This window comes from Helianthus annuus, chromosome 17, assembly GCF_002127325.2.
Source record: "Helianthus annuus cultivar XRQ/B chromosome 17, HanXRQr2.0-SUNRISE, whole genome shotgun sequence".
Classification (NCBI taxonomy): domain Eukaryota; kingdom Viridiplantae; phylum Streptophyta; class Magnoliopsida; order Asterales; family Asteraceae; genus Helianthus; species Helianthus annuus.
This window is the reverse complement of record NC_035449.2, coordinates 190,642,244-190,655,880: the sequence shown is the minus strand read 5'-3', so window position 1 is coordinate 190,655,880 and position 13,637 is coordinate 190,642,244. Positions and strand designations below refer to the sequence as shown.

The following is a 13,637-nucleotide window of genomic DNA, read 5'->3' as shown; positions in this document are numbered from 1 at the left end:
GCTGAGCAACCCTTGCATTAGAAGCTCCCGCACTTGATGGTGCCACAATTGGATACTTTTTATTCCTATCCGACTGTGCTTGCCTCTTTGAATCTGCTGCAACAATATCCAAGTAATCCCAATCTACATCCACATGATTTTTCAAAAATGTACCCCTAGTGATAGCCTTAATATCCCGTCTATCCTCATTTGAAATCCCATCGTGGAATGCGGTAATCAACTCCCATCTTTGAATACCGTGGTGAGGACAATTACGGATCAATTGATTGAACCGTTTCCAAGACTCGTAAAGAAGCTCACCCGGTAATTGTTGGAACTCTCTAATTGCTAATCTCCCCGTTTTGGTTCTTTGCGGGGTATAATATTCATCCAAAAATTACTGCTGCAGCTCTTGCCATGTATAAATACTAGCATATGGCAACGATGTAAACCAATCCCTCGCAGCATCCTTTAATGAAAACTGAAATAATACCAACTTAACTTGATCTGGCGTGAACCCGTGTCCAGCAATCATACCACAAACTGCCTCAAAATCTGCTATGTGTGCATATGGCTCCTCAGTACCTTTCCCGTGAAAGGTAGGTAGCATGTTCAGAATATGTGGTTTTGCTTCAAACGAACGTTCCACATTACCCGGTGCTACTGGCATCACTATCGGTGATGCATGCTCAGCAATGTGCGGCCTAAAGTGGCTCTCAACTCCTCGAATATTCGGATCCGGAAATCGAGGATCTCGTTGTCTTTGGCGAGGTGCAATCGGTGCCCTATGAACCTGTGGCGGGGTCTGATAAGCATCTACTCCCCGTGGCTGTCTATGTTGCTGATACAACGGCTGATTACGATTAAATGCCTGATTTTGAACTCCACCTGGATAACCCATATTTATCCCCCACTCCTCGTCTCCATAACCATCATCCCATGTCTCTGTTCTCGCCCTATTGTCCACTTGCTCAAACATAGCACCCGACCGGTTCGGGCGTGGTACTAAATTCGGTTGATTCGCGGCCTGCAACGGATCGGGCTGTGGTGGCAATCGGCTTTCTAGAGAGTAAAGTGGTCAACCAATAACATGAAATTCTCCAGTTGGAGCAGAGGTTGGTTGGGTGGTTGTGCTTGATGATGGTGCAATGGGTGTGGTTTGTTGTGGTGGTTCAGATGTAAATGGAGGTGGTGGCATTGGTGGCAATTCAGTAGTCGATGTTTGTTGGGGTGGTTGCTGTTGTGGGGTGGATTGGTTTTCTGATGGATTCATGGTGTCTTGAATTGCTTTTCCCTTCAAGGCTGAACGAAGAAGTAGATTTTGGCGTGCGGTCTTTTCAATTTCGGGATCAAACCAGAGTGGTGAAGATCTTCCGAAAACCTAGTATGCATGCAAAAAGATCACCTGCACACAAAGTAAACAAGAAAACAAAGCGTAACACCGAACAAGACAAAACTAACCAAAAAGAAATATTTTTGGGTTTTTATGATTTTTTTTAACTATGAAAAAAAAACAACTACTACTAAACTAACACTAAGCGCACCAATTCCCCGGCAACGACGCCATTTTGATGACTGTCGTAAGGGTCATGCAAAAACCTAATTAAACTACGTAGATAGCGTAAGTAGGGTATCGTATCCACGGGGAATTTATGGTCAGTGTTAAAGAAATTAATAAAAAAACTAATTATCTAACTTGGGGGGTTTGATGAATTTAATTGTAAAAACTAAAAGAACTAATTAAAGAAGTTGTAATCAAGATGAGAAAAAGTAACTTCCACCCGGAATCCCGAATACCCGTTTTAATATAAAAATCCGTTTTCTGATTCAAAACACCACATAGACATGGCCTTGGAATTAATGAATTTGATTAGTTAATAGGGATAGTTTTTAAGATTCACTATGCAACCTAATAACCCGTTTGTTTGTATCAACTACCCACCGATTTACTAACCCGCTAACAACGCAAGGAAGTTGCCAATACGCTTAATAAACGACAAATAATTCAAACACAAGAAACGTTTATCAATAATCCAACACAAGTGGTCAAGCTGTACCAGTTTACAAGAATCAGAAAAACAGAAAATTATATCAAACCATGTAAACGTTCATCCGGGCAGAAGTCACGAGAGGCTTAGCCGCACATGATAGTCTTTGCCGCTTCGGTTGTCATCCCGATTAGGTTAGACTTCATAAACTAGCTTGAAAGATGAAGAGTACGGCTGAATTTCGTCCCTGATGCTCGATGTGCGACGGCTGCGTCTCCCCTCCAAAAGTTGAGAAAAAATAAATCCTTAAATACAAATTCCAGCCGACATAATAAGGTTTCACGCTTTTGATTGCTTCCGCGGGCCGCTGCCTCTGGCCCAATGGAGTTCCTGATCAACAAACGATAACGTACCCAATTCCCTTTTTTAATTTGTTCCAAAGCCCACCAACCTCATATTGCTTTTCCAATTCACTTAAAGTCCAACACCCACATGACCCTTATGTTGTCTGCTACATAAATTCAATGTCTGCGTCATCATCATGCATGTGTATTAATTCCTTTTCAAAGTCTGCATGTGCATCAAATAAACAAACATAATTCGGTTAAAGCTTAATTCTTTTAATGTTGTATGTTTACATGTCATAGACTTCTCATATAGTTTATTATAAAATCTCTACACAACACTTATACATTAACTTAAATTTCTATCAACCATTTTTTATCTCATCTTTAATATAACTAAATCGGTTTAAGCTCGTTTTCATCTTCACCCGCATGATATACCAAACTCATGTTTTCAACTCGTTTACTCATGTTATCACTTGTTACGCACAACTACCAACATACAATAAATATATAAACACTAACAACTTAACGTATTTAACACACTAAAAACGACACAAACTATATACAAAACGCCTTATTTCGACCCGACATCATTGATCTCTTTGATATTTGTGTTCAATAAAGGGCAATAACATAATATATTAAAATATGATTTGAAAACTCAGCAACTCAAATCTTATGGTATGAGTATTATAAAAGCATTTTGTAGGAATAAGCTATGAAAAGTTTTAAATTTTTATTACTTTGACTCTGTATTCATGTTTATATGTATAATTATGACATTTCAGGTGTCACTTTGCTTAGTAAAAAGAAACTAAGTACCAAACTATTGATACCCATGTTATAATAGCATCTCATTTGTTCACTTTTTGAATAATAACACTTCAGGTGAGACTTTCAAGTTATTGGTCTCCGGATGCAGCCATCAAGTTATTTGTTTTTGTTTTTTTTTTTTTTTTTTTGGGGGGGGGGTGACTTTGACCTGTGGTTTGGTCAATGTGGTACTATTGCAGTGACATGAAATTAATTATTTGTTATGTTGATGTGTATTTAAAAAAATATAATTATCAGTTTGTGAAAGAGAGATAATATCATGATGAGCGAGAGCCATAGTACATAAAGCTTGCTTGGCTGTACATAGACCAACGTCTCGCGTACTATGTAGTTAACGCGGTAAAATATCGGATATCGGTCCAGGACCGATATTTGAGATAAAGGTTATCTCGGTGAGTTATTGGTGGGATATCGGTAATTTTAATATATATCAGTTATGTCGGTCGATATCGCCGATAATATTGGTATATCAATATTCTGACTGATTTGACACCGATATTTTACTATGGGACCAATATTACTGATATTAACTACATAGCTCGCGTATGCGAAGCTCTTGGGCTTTTTAGTTTAATCAATGTTTTTTTGGTATATTGCGATTTGGTAGGCATCGGGTGTGCTTTTGTGATCATCTTTGAATGCTTGGTTAATGAGCCAACTCATCACTTTTAATGAATTTGATTGGTTTGTTGTACTATCTTAGGATAATGACATGGTCAAATTATTATAACTGTAACCATTATTTTGTTTTGGTATCTTGCCTGGGCCACTTGTGCTCCATCTTAATTAGTGAGATTACTAACTCTACATTTATGACTCCTTTACTAGGTGATGCGTGTGTGCCCGATAACTACGCAGATAAGGTACTTTTTCTCTTTTCGATTCCATATCTCCATTTGTATCTTTTTTTCTTTTTATATATGTGTTCAGTAGTAATTTATTTGTCTTATCAGCCACTTTTCCCAAAAATGAAAGGATCGTTTCTCCAAATCTGTCTCCAAATCATTCGACTCACTTGACCCGTTTCATTTTGACGTAGTTTTTGAGTTATAAGTTCTTTTCATATACATTGTGTTAATAACGGAAATAAAAACTACCCCCTACCCACATCATTTTGAATAATAGTTTATTGTTGATTTTTAGCACTTATTAGTTATGAAAAACCCCCAACAGATATAAATAACGAACCAAAAAAAGCTGATTATATATGTAAAATGTTTTTAACTGGGCACAGTAACCACCTATTTTGCGCCTACTCATCCACTAATAACAAAAATGAAAAAAGAAAAGGAAAGAACAGGTCATACCAAGTTACCAACTCCAAACAGAAACTCATTTAGTCATGGCCAATTATGTAGCATTTTCAAGAGCAAGAGCAAGTACAAGTCCTTATCAATACACAAGAAAATGAACCCCAAAAGGTGAGTTATTCTATTTTTCTTATTTATTATTATACATTCTTAAATTTGATTGCACCTGAGAAAAGGTCTTTCATTCATAAGCTATCCTTTAATATGCTACAGAAGAAAAGATGAAATAGCTAAACAACTCCAGTGCGGATCCAAACAGAACGCTAACATGACAAGGTGAAGCCTACCCACGTGTTCAATGCTGCCAGAGTCACCGGTCGTCTGAACGTTGACTGATGTGTGCCGCACAAGGTGGTATGTGTTTAATTTTGATATGGTTTTGAATAAGTGTGTGTGAGTCCTATTGATGTTGATTGGTTTGTGTTTCAGGGTCTCTCTCTGTGTGTGAAGGGATGCTGAATTTGTAAGACTATCAAAAACGCAAACATGGACGGTAACAGTGAATACATGAGAATAAGCAGCCTTATCATCCTAGAGTAGAAACCAATCCTTATCGATTGAAAGGGAGTAATAGTTACTCAATTTGTTTGTTTTTTTAAACTGATTGAGTGGTTCATTAGTGCTTAAAATTAACATACATTACACACCTGTTTTATTCTTCAAGAATCTTGAACACTTGGGTAATTGTGGGAAAGTTCTTATCTTTATCATACTCTGCATAAATAGAATATCCTTCTAGGACCTTCTTTTGAAATAAATAGTGTTATTTATGTAAGTAAAGTTTAGACATGGTGTAGAATGGCATGCTGGGAAAGGATAGCATGACACTAAGGAGCTTAAGTTGAAATGGTTAAGGCAACAAATTGGGTTGGTTAGTAAGAGTCGGCACCCTTTGTTACACGAATTCAAGAAAACATACTTTTGGCTCTATCTGGTGTATCAATGTTTGAGATTGAAGGAAAATGGTTGATTAATAAGTTCATTTAAAATAAGAAAGGTTGATTTATAATGAGTTTATTTGGATCATAGATGTAGAATTATGATGTGAAAGTGAACTTTAGGGAAAAGAGATTTAGTTACAAAGGCTTGGAGGTTGCCTCATATGGTTAAATGATTGTATCGAATGATGACAGGTTGGTGAAGAAGAAAAGAGAAATAGGTAAAGTAACATCCATCAGAGAAATGTGAAGTGGAATACAAAGAACAAATAAAGCCTTATTTTAATTTAAAAAGGTTGATTAATTATTCTTTGTTTTTATTTGTATATTTGTTGTGTTTGTGTTATTCATGTAGCCCTATCTGTAACTTATACGCATTGTTAAATGATATATTCACTTTTTCTTGACAAAAATACAATATACAATGCAAATACCTAAATATGTGATATTAATCTATTAAGAAAGAAATATATTAAGTTTGATACATTACGTATCCGCGGGTTTGATACATTACGTACCTGGGGTAGAGGGATGATTTCGTTACTTGAACGTTTATTTCTTTCAAAAGATTATCTCAACAATTTTAAGTTAAATATTTGTGTGTTAGTCCACCCGCAAAATTCGCGGGATCTTAGACTAGACAAAGATGGGAATGTAACGAGTAAAACAACAAATGTAGTCTACAAGGAAGTCTTTCCGGGATTTAATAATTTTCTGTTTGTTTCTTCCGATGTATGCGTTTGTATAAAATATTATATTTCAAAGTAAATAATATGGTTTTGAATGAAGCCGCGCATCGCGCGGGCATTAACCTAGTTTTCTATAAAGTGTAGAGTAAAATGGCAAAATGGTCCATGATGAGTTTGGTCACTTTTACCAATTTTATCAATTAGCTAAAATTTTTTGAACCTAGGACTATTTGAGATTTTAATTTTGTTGTCATTTTCATTCAAAATAAAAAATTGGTCAGATTTTTCAGTTTTTTTAAAGGAAAACTTCATTAGAAAACGCCCAAGCTCGAAGACCGAGCCGGGAACCAAAGACAACTACATAATTACAAATTTACACAAATCCGACCACGAAATAGGATTGCTCTTAATTCTATGCTTGAACCACAAAAAACCCAACGACTTTACATCACTAAAAATGGAATCTACCTCCACCTCTGTTGCCGAGAACAAAGCCTTATTCCGCGCCAACCACAGACACCAACAAGCGACCCGAACAATGCCCTGAAACGCAGCCTTCTCCCCAGCTCTAAATTTCTCTGATTTGTGGAGTTCCAGGAGATCTTTAAAAGAAAAGGCGAAAACAGGAACGGTGCAACACCATCAACTAATTTTCTTCCAAATCACCGAAGCCACGATGCAGGAAATGAATAAATGGTCGACGGTTTCCTCCTCGGATCTGCACAAAAGACATAGGCCATTTCCGACGACAATACCCCTTCTCCGAAGCACATATGCAGTGGGAATTCTGCCCATTTCTGCTCTCCAGGCAAAGACATTACACTTAACCAGAATCAACCTACACCAGTTCATGATATAGCCACTTCCACTCACCGAGCTCTTCTCCAGGATACTCCTAGCAGAGCTAACAGAGAAGATACCTGTTGTCACACCCCAACCGATGGCGGAATCATCGGGGCGCGGCACTAGGCGAATCAGATTGCTCAAGAGAATCCATAACAACTATATTGCGATAATATTCATTACATTTGTCATCTCATACTAACAAACAATACAATCACATAAGTTATCACAGATTTCTTGTCCTCTCGAACAATTCAAATCCGTCAACCTAGAATTTAGGTGAGTTTCTAGACTTCCTAGCTTGATTTGATGTAGACTTCGACTAATCCTGCAACATACGTTAAAATATTGTCAATACAAAAGTATTGGCGAGTATACAGGTTTGGTATGTAGTAGAATAATAGATTAAAAGTGCTGCGAATTTCCATATGCATAAACGTAATACACGACATATATACTCACAAAACTGATACTACCAGCTAAGTCCTCGATGCTCGACTCTTCAATGGCATAACTAGACCCCGTTGGGTGCAATAGTACTATACTAGTCTGGGTGGGACGTCACGAGTATAAGTCCTAGCATACACGCAACCAGCATCACGTATATCTATGCAAACAGTTATTCGCAAGTGATAGATTAACAATTTGAATCATTCGTTTGATAAGTTCGATTTATAAGGAACGTATGTTACACCCAAAATTCGATAAAAAGGGGTTCAAGTATACTCACAGTGCGTATTTGGTTGGATTGATGGGATGATGCCTGAGAATGCCCTGGTTTCAGACTGATCACATGAGTATAGGATTACGCGTTAAATGGTATCGAATTACATGAAATTGGACGAAAATTGTATTGGAACTGGCCCATTCGGATGGACCGCTCGATCGGCCGGGCTGCTCGATTGAGTGGGCCGTTCGATCGAGTGGGCCGTTCGATCGGTTGGTCCAGCCGATCGGCTGGGCCGCTCGATCGACTGGGCCGCTCGATCGGCCAGCCTGTCCAGCTGTTTTCGGCGATTTTCGCGTGTTCTTCGGTGGTTTTGGTCGAGACGTTGTCGTGACGTGTTGAACAACTGAAACCCCATCAATTCCGACCTGTTCTAACGGCCGGGAATCACCCCGTTTCATCAGAACTGGCCGTTCTTGGCGGTTTTTCCGTGTTTAACCCGAAACCGGTCGTCTCTTTGGCAGGAATCAGATCCTTGACCAACACGACACTAAGAATGAGCAGGAGGTCGGTCTAAGCTCTGTTTCTACCGTTTTTATGTACAGATCTGATGTGAAAACCTTGATTATTCTTGCGGAAGTTCTTAGATATGAGTTGTTCTTGGTGGAATGAGGCCAACATTTGAAGTTCATAAGAACTTTATGATGACATCACCCTAGAACATCTCAAATCTGTACTTCTTGATTGGAAAACATAGATTTAGACCAGGTTTATGCAAAATCGTATGGGAACCATTCGGATCTGGGTTGTTCTTCATGGGATGACATCACTCTTGAAGAACTCCATGGTGACATCACCCTAAAACACTCCAAATCCGTTGATTTCACGGTCAAAAGTCGAAAATCCAAGGGTAAAAGGATGAAAGAATGCATATCGATCAAGAAAGTACAAGATTCGAGTGGAAAACTTACAAGAATCGCGAGAAATTGGAAGATTAAGGGGGCTGGAATGTCTTGGTCGAGTAGCAGCAGCAACAACAAGTGTTTGGGGGTGAAAGGGGGGTATTTATAGGCAAGGAAGGAGAGAAATGGAGGAAAGGCGGGCCGGATCGGCTGGCCCGTTCAGTCGGCCGGCCCAGCCGATCGGCTGGCCTGTCCGATCGGACGGCCCAGCCGATCGGCTGGTCCGCTCGATTGGGCGGCCCAGCCGGTTGGCTGTTCTGTCCGATCGGCCGGCCCAGCCGATCGGCTGGCTCGTTCGATCGGCCGGCCCAGCCGATCGGCTGGCCCGTCCGATCGACTGGCCCAGCCGTTTGGCTGGCCCGTCCGTACGGAAGCCTTTAGTCCTCGTTTTTGGCGTGTTTTCGACTGTTTGGGCCACGTTTTCATATATTTACATAATTATTTAATTATTAATTTTAATTAATCACAAAAGGGTCGCATATACGCATCTATATACTCAATTCTCGGTGTGATGATCGAGTTACGCGTGCCTTCGAGTGCGTTCTTCGATGTGATGAGCCAAAAGGATTATCGGGGCACTACTTGCTCGTGTTGCCGTCATCGTCATGATGGCTGGAGACATGGTACTCACCCGATAGTCTTTGTTAGCGTTGCTTGTTTACGTTTTGACACCTCACGGTTATCGAGGAGGGTAGATTAAGTCCTCACTCAACATCATCGTGAGTGTTATAATTTATTGAAAATAGGTTTGTAATAGCGATAGAATACGCGTAATTATTCGATTATACTTCGATTTAGCGATATATCTGATATAGTTTCATTATGATCCGAATCTCTGGTGCTAGGCGTAACGAGTGTATCGAGTAGTAACAACGCACGAAGGTGCGGGTTGTTACAGTCTCCCCTGCTTTAGGAAATTTCGTCCGGAAATTAATCCATTAGTAGGGTCGTAAGAGTTGATGCGAATGAGAGTAGCGATTGAAAGCGTCTAGATAAGCGAGCAATCGATTAACGATGCGGCGAGCGAGAGCGGTGAGAAGGTACGATTCGAATGACCAAAAGCGATGACACACACACAAGCAATTCCATAACGTTTTAAACTTACCTATAATTGATTAATCTTTGAAGATATTTAGGAAAATCCCCTCATGGCACGGCGCTAACTGCATCGATGTCCACACCAGCGCTATGGGGAGGGTTTTCGTTAGTTTGATAACAGAGTTTTGAGTTATACATTTTAAAAGAATTTGGCGGCAAAATAAGTTTTAAGAAAATGTTCCTGCAACGTGAGTTCGAGCTGAAACTCGGTTGTCGAACCTTCGTTTTCGGGAAAATTTCTTTCTGTCATTGCAAAAGTTTTTAAGGAAAAACTAAACTTATGAAACTTCCATTGGGCACGGAGCTAAACTGATTCAATGTTTCCTCCATGTTGTAAGGAAATTTCACTTGTCCAATGGTTTTAACAAAGTTTTACAAAATTTGGTTTTCTTTAACAGTACGGAAAAAAATTAATTTACATCGAGCCCCACGTGGCATTTTCCCACGAAAGTTTGCTAATATGATTAAAACACTTATATATAGGAAGTACCAGCAGCGTATTCACCATGTTTTACCCATATTACCTCTGTTTCGTGAGGCGGTGTCACGCACGCCGATACGACACAGATAGAGTTTCGACCCCTCGGTCCAAGCGATAGGACGCTAAACCGAGTCTTGAATTGAAGCGACTTGGATGTAGACAAAGCGTTGATAGCGAATGCGAGTAGTTCGATCATACGAAACATTGTTATGGCACACTGGGTTAGGCAACGACTGATAAGTGATGGCGAACGACGCGATTTGATTCGACTAGATGCGATTTCGATTTGTTCCACACAAACCTAGATGGCATGTTTCCACGAGAGTTGCTAATATAGAAAGCACCACGTTTCCCATGTTAGTTTTGTCCCATGAAGCGATGTCATGTACCCTAATTCTACACAACTGCGATGACTTCCAAGTGATAACTGAATATCAATAGGCAATAGACCCTGATAGATGATAAGTGACGATCGTTGCGTTGCGAACGATGTGCGATTCGATTGAGTTGAATACACCACTGATGTGTGTAAAATGCAACATATAAATCACATCAATTAAGGCATAAAACTAACCATTTTTTAGTACTAATGTTGGAAAAAGAGTGTTTTTGTCTTCCTTTTGTATTTTCAGGATGAAATGAGCTCAAAATCACAAAAGAAGCAAAAAGACAACTAATTCTACCATAAATACAAGAAAAAGGAACAAAAGTGGATTGCCCGGACCCTCAACGGCACCTCCCAAGGCAAAGGAGAAGAAACAGAGTCTGAACACGCCCCGTGTCCAGCGAACACGGGGGCGTGCCCAGGAAGCAGCAGAAAAGACAAACCAGTAGAAGCTTCCATTGCCCACCACGGGGCCGTGTCCAGCGAGCACGGGGGCGTGGTGAAAGTACAGCAGGCGCATTAATTGTAATTCGCAATTACAATTAATGAGGAGAGAGAGTGTCAGGCGGGCACGGGGCCGTGTCCAGCGGACACGGGGCCGTGTCCAGCCTTCTGTTCAGCCTATAAATAGAGGAGCTTGGCTTCATTCTCTCTCATCCCTTGGCACACCACCTCTCTCACACCTCATCCACCACCCACCACCACCATAACACCATCATCCACCACCATCATCCATTGTCCATCGTAGAGTGTGTGAGTCGTCTCGGGATCCAAGATTGATCGTAAGAGTTCTTGACAATCAAGGCCATGTTTGCCTAAGTCTCTTACATCACTTGGTGAAGACAAGTGTTTAGTATAATACTTTTTATTTTTAATCTTTTGCACTTTTTATTTGGTTTTGTATTAATGACTTTAATAACTAGTTACTTATGTTGAAGATGATCTTTCCTTATCGTTTGTCCGTGGTGTCTTGGCATTATTTTACTGTCTATATAAAATAAAAGATTTTCACCATTCATATCTCCACGGTCTATATGGAGGTATGTTGGCTACCTGGTCGGGGGTTAAGGGAACGGTTTGGTAAGGGTCTTGCCCTTGTTCAGCGTTTAGAGGTCCTGCTTGGGACCTGGGTCAAATTTAGTAGGATCTCCTTCAATGCCCATAGGTATTGGATGGCGGGGGATCCAAACTCTTTGACCCCCTCATAAGTTAACTACTATTAATACTATAACACGGCTATTTAGGACTGTATCCCTGCTGACTCAGACTACTTAGCCGAGGGTAACGTCACCGCCAAAAGCGGGGCCTACCACAATTTGCATTAATAACTTAATTCATTATCTTTCAATAATCCGACCCTTTAGGATTGTATCCTTGCTGACTCAAACTACTGGGTTGAGGGTAACGTCGCCTTCAAAAGAGGGGCCTACTACAATAACTAAGATAATCTCTTAAACAAGTGCAAAAGTGCGAAAATAATCAAAGGTTATACTAATACACGTGTCGGATCCAAGTGATTCATCTTGTCTATCTGTTTTTATTTTATTTTTATTTTCAGCATTTAGTTAGTTTTTATTTTTCTTAGTTTAAAACATTTTTCTCACTTTTTGATTTGATTAGACGTTGAGGATAAACCGGTATTAAAAGCTCTTGTGTCCTTGGACGACCTCGGTATCTTACCAACACTATACTACGTCCACGATGGGTGCACTTGCCCATATGTGTGTTTAGTGTTAGTGAATATCGTGTTTTATAAATTTAAAACTTGGCTAAAAGTGTAAAAAGGGGCTTAAATATACATCAAAAATATATTACACTACACACGCATCAAGTTTTTGGCGCCGTTGCCGGGGACACAAGGATTTTAAGAAAGTTAGGAATCAACGGCCTAATCATATTTTTATTTTTCTTTAATTTTTTTTAGGATTTTTTCTTAGGTTTTCAGCTTCTGCAGAGCTCAGCACGGGGCCGTGCCTGGTCGGACACGGGCCGTGCTCAGCAACGTTACTGGCAGTTTTTGTTTTTCAAGTTACAGAAGGCTGACCACGGGGCCGTGCCGGTGCAACACGGGGCCGTGTCCAACTTCCAGTAACTGGGATCTGAAAAACAATCACTGTAATTCCGACCACGGGGCCGTGTTCGCTCAACACGGGGCCGTGGTGAACCTTCTGACCAACGTTCTTTTCTGTTTTTATTGCAGGACTTGGAACCCGACGCCGTCCTCACGTAGTGTATGAGCTCCAGTTCCAATAAAGACATAAAGGAACCGCTAGAAGAACCCGAACGCTTTCTCAGAAAAAGGTTAAAAGCCAAAAACCAAGAGAAGGTTTCGGGTGATCCACCCCCAATGGCGGACCAACGTACCCTTATGGTTTATCTACGGCCCACCGTAGGTAATCTAGGCGCCGCTATCAATGCTCCGAATGTCGAAGCCAATAACTTCGAACTTCGACCGCATTTGATACAAATGCTCCAAAACTCCGCAACCTTCCACGGGCTTGCGGACGAGGATCCTCATCTACATATAACTAATTTCTTAGAAATATGTGATACCTTTCGGATCAATGGAGCATCAAACGACGCCATCCGCCTCCGTATGTTTCCATTCTCACTAAAAGACCGAGCAAAAGCTTGGCTCAACACCCTCCCAGCTGGATCGGTAAACACTTGGGATGAACTAGCCCAAAAGTTTCTATATAAGTATTTCCCTCCTTCTAAAACTGCTAAATTAATGGCTGAAATTAATACATACTCACAAGAGGAGGGGGAATCCTTATATGAAACATGGGAAAGGTTCAAGGAGCTATTACGCAAGTGTCCCCATCACGGCCTCGCAATATGGCAACAAGTATCCACTTTCTACAATGGATTGTTGCCACACACTAGGCAGACACTTGATTCTAGCTCCGGGGGACTCTTAGGTAATCGACGCCCACACGAAATATATAATCAGATTGAGGAAATTGCTCAAACCAATTTTCAATGGCACACTCCCCGGGGAAATAAGTCTATCGCCCCGGGCGCCCATAAGGTCGACGAAAGCACCTCTTTACAAGCCCAAATCGAGGCCCTTTCTTCAAAAATAAAAAAATTAGAAATGACAAAAACAGTCTCGG

At 40.4% G+C, this 13,637-nt stretch overlaps 1 long non-coding RNA gene and 1 other non-coding gene across 4 annotated transcripts; one reads left to right on the top strand and one right to left on the bottom strand.

The window, feature by feature from the left end:
• The first annotated feature begins 4,518 nt into the window (after positions 1 to 4,518).
• On the top strand, positions 4,519 to 5,714 carry LOC110925868. 3 transcript variants are annotated; one of them, XR_004885506.1, is made up of 4 exons: positions 4,519 to 4,569; positions 4,672 to 4,812; positions 4,888 to 5,025; positions 5,256 to 5,714. It is a non-coding gene; the product is annotated as an uncharacterized LOC110925868 (long non-coding RNA). The 3 variants fall into 3 exon arrangements; XR_002584824.2 differs by lacking the exon at positions 5,256 to 5,714 and having other exon boundaries at positions 4,672 to 4,809; positions 4,888 to 5,222; XR_002584823.2 differs by lacking the exon at positions 5,256 to 5,714 and having other exon boundaries at positions 4,888 to 5,222.
• Positions 5,715 to 13,246: 7,532 nt separating this feature from the next.
• Positions 13,247 to 13,353, bottom strand: LOC118489471. The gene has a single exon (XR_004887491.1). It is a non-coding gene; the product is annotated as a small nucleolar RNA R71 (small nucleolar RNA).
• Between the last annotated feature and the right edge of the window lie 284 nt (positions 13,354 to 13,637).